At 39.7% G+C, this 6,121-nt stretch overlaps 1 protein-coding gene across 1 annotated transcript in view; it reads left to right on the forward strand.

Moving 5' to 3' along the window:
* LOC107096147 overlaps window positions 1-6,121 on the forward strand; it is a 162,730-nt gene that overhangs the window by 125,380 nt on the left and 31,229 nt on the right. The window lies entirely within an intron of this gene.

Below are 6,121 nucleotides of genomic sequence, written 5' to 3' on the forward strand. Positions count from 1 at the left end.
GGCGCTCTTCTGTGTTGGGCCATGCGTCTGTGGAGAGGTTGGTTGGTTTGCTCACTGCATTGAAGTGCAGACACTCCGCTCAGATTAGGTCTTTAGGATGAACTAGTCTCTGTTTCAGGGTCTTAAAGGGTCTCCTATCGTAGCTTTTGGTAAACATCTATTAAGAGTCAGGAGAGACTCTTGTATGAGCGATGCAAACAGCAACAGAGCGTGCACGAGGAGAGAGGGACTCGTGCACGCTCTCATAGGGGGTCCCTCTCAGGAGCGGGTACAGGGTTGTATATGTGCATTTTTTTTTAAAGTGGAGAGGGCGGGTCTTTTCAAAAATTAACAAAAATCCTCCACTATAGTGTTTATGATAAAAATATGATTTTTTGTGTGCAGTATACTAGTAACTGGCTGGATGTATTATATTAATAGGATAATAAATTTGAAGTGTCAAATTAGCACACTGCCTGCAAATTATGTATTTTACATGTTGGATAGATTCCAACCCTCAATGCCCACATTTCTTTACAAACTGAGAAACTGATGATAGATACAGAGTCAGTAGTTCTCCCATTCAACCTTTTGTTGAATCTATCCATGTATGTTAATGCATTTAGCAGACCACTACCAAGCAGACATTAACATGAAGAGTCTTGGCAGCTCATTCCCCCCCAGCGGGGATTCAAACCCAGGCCTCCTGTGTGAATGTCTGGTAACCTACCAGTTGAGCTATCCAGCTGCTATTTTCCAAGATTCTTTTCATAATAATAGTTTTGCTCACAAAAGTATTTTTTCTTTTAATCTTGTTAGTGTTCAGACAGATTTTCTAATATGTGTTTTTCCAGAGCTGATGCTCACAGGCAGACCTGCGGTGCTTGTAAAGGTTTCTTACCTGTGTAGGTTTTAGCGTTCAGCTGCACTTCTATAATGAACCTATAACAGCCTAGGAAACAATCATTACATTCAAACAGTAATATTCTTACTTTTTTTTTTGGATTGGCGCTAAGGTCAAACCTTCTGCACTTATTTTTGCTCAGAAAAATTAAAACTAAAGCTTGTTTTCAAGGGTAACATAGCAGGAGGGTCGTTTTAACAAATTGTTTGATTTCTTTAAAGGTATTTTGGAGGATTTTGGCAAATTCTTAGAAAAAAAAAATGCACATGCACAACCCTGTACCTGCTTCTGAGAGGAAATGCCTATTAAAAGCGAGCAAAGCGTGCACCAGCCCATTCCTCCTCGTGCACGCTCTGGTTAAAAGTAGCTGTTCTCGTAGCTCATAGCAGCTAACTGTGTCCGTCCACCTTAACCCCTAAATCCCTCCATCACTATAGAGCGGGGACTCTATAGTGAACTTTATAGTGAACTCAGTTAACTGACTGTTCAGACAGATGATCACTGCTTTTTGCTCCATTGGTCACTAACTCCTCCTCCACTGCGCGGTGTCTGCGCCATCTTTGTTAGTCGCTGCTGTCGGGTAGCGACAGCCTATGGCGACAGGCGGCAGCCACTGTGACAGTAAATCTGATATATCTGCCTCTTCCTTTCTCTTCTTCTCAAACACTTCGTAGACACTTTTTCTCCTCTGGCCCTCGGCCATTTTCAAAGAACGGCTGTGAGAAAGGTGAGCTTCAATGACTGTCTGAAACCGTAGCTCTCCACAGATATACGCCTGAAAGTGCGCAGAAAAAGATCGCTAACGGGACGAGCACGAAGGACGGCCTCACGTAAACAAATCATCAGAATGATTGACAGGTAGGAGGACCACTGATTGAGACGATCCACCCGGAAATAAAAGATCCTCCTCTTTAGATTTAATAATGTTTTGTTTTGACACTTTTCCCAAAATATTATAAAAAAAGGATCAAATTGCAAAAAAATGCATTTTATATCTGATTAACTGTATAAATAGGGACTGCTTCATCTTCTCACTATATTGCTCACTGCTATAACTTTGGTCGTAGTAATCACAGTTTTTATGTCATCAATCATGAGCTGCAGGCTTTCACCTCCTTAAAGCCAAAGAAGCATTTCATTAATTTAGAAGGAAATAATGTTCCTAAACGATCGACTGCTTAAAATAATCAACAAAACGGGAGACCCAGCAGACCCTGTGCATCCAGATAATATATGTTTGATTTACCTTTATTAGAAAGCAGGGCTTATCTTTAAAACATGTTTTAAAAATGATCTGAGTCATTTAAGAATGAAAGGGAATCATTATAATTATTATTCAGCTCTTTTTCAATATTTATTGGTATAAAGGAACTAGACTTCAGTGAATCAAACATGCAAGACCAACATTTTTCTAACATAAAAAACATATTTTACATCTAACTAAAATAATCCCTTTTAACATTACTTAAATAGATTACAATATTTGCCTTATGGTGTTTTAAAATCTCCAAAAAGATCAATCTATGCTTAAATATCAAGAATTTTAACAACAATACCATCAGACAGTAAATTTGAATATTATGTCATGTTATTATTTTGATGCACAGAGCTGAGTCTACATTACAGCAACTGATCATGTTAATGTAGGATAATGAAGCTTAAAATAAATGAGGAGTCAATAAACGGCTTTCTATAAAATAGCAATTAGGAATGTTAATAAGCATAGAGTAATAAATATAAATGAGCTGTTGTCTCAGTGCTTTAGGATTGCACTTTCCATTATTGTCTTTATTAAACATCAAACCAGATATTGAAATAAACAACTTTATTATGTACATATATTAAACATTCAATTTATTTATTTATTTTAAACATTCAATTTAGAAGTTGGACATCATTTAAATATCTGATAAAGGAAGCAAGTTTCCAACATGTGTAGAATACGCTCCTCTAATGAAATAAAACAAAACACTCCTGATGGAAAAAGCATAGAAAATGTTTTATTTTTAGAAGATCTTGTGTGAAAAATGACAGGAAGCTGTGACAGACTGGTCCCTGGTTCTGTTGGAGGATTGTTAACTGGTTCCACTGCACGCTCTGCTAAACACGAACATCTGTTTTGATGGCATTCAGCCTGTCTGCCTGCAGCCGCTGCAACAGAACAGCACTTCCTTCATTATTAGACGCTGGTAGGAAGGCTAGAATACATTTATATATTCCTGCATGTTGTATCTACTAATGTTTTCATCCACTTCTTAAATTATATAAAACACAGTTTTTGTTAACTTTTAGGAGTTTTGCTCTGCTTGCCGTTTCCAGCCTGTTCAGATGTTGAGGATTTAGGAATATTTATACCTTCTCAGATTTTTAAAACCACAAAAATCTCTAAAGTTTTAAGGAAAAGTCAGCAAGGAATAACCAATGAAGCATCATTTATACCAATACCTAATATAATTGCTGTGCTTTCATAAATTTTGTCTTAATCAGTAAAAAATAAAAATTATAATTTTTGTTGCGATCACTGAGTCTGAGAGCGGCCATTTTCCCCCCTATATAGTAACAATTCAATTCTATTCAGTGTATTTCTATAGCTCCAACTCACATCATGTCATCTCAGGTCACTTTCCAGTTCACCAGATCATCCAGTCAGATTGATTCAAAGTTTTCTATCTAAGGAAAACCAGCTGATTGCATCGACTCATTGACTCTTCAGCAATCCCTCACACTAAGCATGCTTGTAGCGACAGTGGAGAGGAAAAACTCCCTTTGAACAGGAAGAAACCTCCAGCAGAACCAGGCTCAGTGTGAGCGGCCATCTGCTGAGGCCCACTGGGGTTCAAGGAGACAGAAGCAGACATAGAAAAAGAAGCATAGATACAAAAGGCAACTGTCAACCAGCTCCACAGGCGGCCCCGTCCAGGAAACACACAGCCAGGCAGACGAGCTCCGAGCCAGCTCCCATGTCAGAGGATGAAGAGAGCACATCCAGTTAGTCACAGTCAGAGAAACAGGACTACACTGGAAAACAGGCCAAGCTCCAACATCTAGAAACAAAGGTGTTGATGGCAGCAGCACAGCTGATATTTCTCTCCAGGATGGAGTCACAGCCAAACAGGAACAGACCAGATGAAGCTACTATGAGAAAAAGCAGAGAGAGCAGAACGTTAGAGATTGAACTAACAGATTCTGCAGAGTGGGAGAATAGAGATAGAATGAAGCAGAATGATGAAAAAGGGGTCCCTATGTCCTCCAGCAGTCTAAGCCTATAGCAGCAGAACTATAGAGATAGATCAGGATAACCTGAGCCACTCTAACTAGAAGCTTTATCAAAAAGGAAAGTTTTAAGCCTAGCCTTAAAAGTAGACAGGGTGTCTGCCTCACGGACTAAAACTGGTAGTTGGTTCCACAGGAGAGGAGCCTGAGAACTAAAAGATCATATGCACTTGAAATTATACAATTAAATAGTTTTATTGATTTTAAATATTGTTTGATTGGCAAAGTGTCTCACTTACTGTACCTCGTCTATTCAACACTAAAATGCACTTATTTTAAGAAAAAAATCCTGATTTCGGTTAAAATTGTTTGCGGTGCGGAGAAAATCTTTTTCCAATCATGCTTTACTATTTGTTGCTTATTAAACAAAACCTTCCAAAAATGCACGGATAAAAAGTTGAAGGGGTTTTCAGTGGTTTGTAAGGTAGTATATTTAGGTGGGTGAGGATAAGCGATCCTTGCAGGTCACTATGCATCAGTTTAAGCAGAAAGGCCTGCAGCTCTGTGTAGATTAGAGTTAACCCTGATGCATTGATCTTATGTCACCAGCACCATTACTTCTGCAACATATTGTTACTCCCTGCCCCGAGGAGGGGGGGGCAGATAAGGGAGAAAGATGGTGATGAAGGGATGGATTACCAAGGACACTGTCAAGGTGCAGCATGTGTTCAATGTGCACTGAATCAGTTTAACTGGATCCCCTCTCAGCTGGTTCTCCTTTCTCTGGACGTCACGGCTGAGCTGATGCAGCTGGTTAAAATGGGCATCAGCGAGGCGGCGCGCCGTGAGCCACCAAGGTCACTGCCAATATGGTCAATGACCATCAGCCGTTGCACTTATTGTTGTAAATGTGAATCTGAGGTCATTGTTGGTGTGTTTTCTTCTCTAGAACGTCAATGTCGTACATGATTGATGGCACAAAGGGCCCGGTAATAGACGTAACCCTTTGCTCAGGACACTTCATTTTCATCTTGGACACTTTCCCTGTTTGGGTGAATCATTGCCAAATGAAGGTGTGACTGTCATTGACAAAGATCTCTCGCCTTTGGAGAACTTCAGCTAAATGCATTCATTTAAAGACCTATCTCCATTCTTTTTTGGCTTTGAATCAATAATTCCCCCCCGCTTCATTGACGCCCCCCCCCCTCACCTGAGCTTCCTAAATGTAGGCTGCCTTAAGTGAACTGCTTTCATGAGAGTTCCCAGTGTTAATGCCTGTACTTAATGGGTGATGAGAGAAGAGGGATCCAGTAGCCATTATATCAGTGGAAGCTCTATATCATGTTGCATAATCCGCTGGTTTTCAACCACGGCTACAAGGAGTCAGCAAGTGCTTCTCCACCAATAGATACGCTCAGGTCCGTTTGCACTTGGATCTACTGTAGGTTTTTGTTATCTTAGTTTTAGGCAACATTAAAAATCCTAAATTTAACAAACATATTATGCATAAGGGGTGTGGAGTGAAAAATGTTGAGGTTTGTCTGTTCTCAGCCTCCCAGGCTCCAAATGAAGGTCATGAGAGATAAGAAAGAGTCACACAGCTTCCTTCATGGCATGAAGGGGAGGATTGCTGTTATTAGGAGATCCATCTGACCAGTGAGAGATAGATTAACCTGACAGGGTTCATGAACTCAAGCTGTTTTTCCTCCAAATGTTCAAGAGTGAGAAAGTTCTTGATGCAGAGGATGGGTTGGTTCCGCTGGGAGGAATGTGTGTTTTGGGATTTTTTAAGGTATAAGTGAAATGCATCCATCCGCCTCTCTGTCTGAGGACTTTAAATACATTTGAACCCTTTTTCTTGCAAAAAATGCCAAAAAATGCTTCCTAACTCCACAGGGTATAAAGTTCAAAGACAATTTATGAAAATATATCTGTGTGAGATAATGAGAGAAAAAAATAAAACTCAAATAGACTAAATTTATGTTTAAATCCAAAGCGGAAAAAGTTAGCTCCTGGAAGTAGCGT

The sequence above is a fragment of the Cyprinodon variegatus genome, unplaced genomic scaffold (assembly GCF_000732505.1).
Source record: "Cyprinodon variegatus isolate N-32 unplaced genomic scaffold, C_variegatus-1.0 Scaffold602, whole genome shotgun sequence".
Taxonomy (NCBI): domain Eukaryota; kingdom Metazoa; phylum Chordata; class Actinopteri; order Cyprinodontiformes; family Cyprinodontidae; genus Cyprinodon; species Cyprinodon variegatus.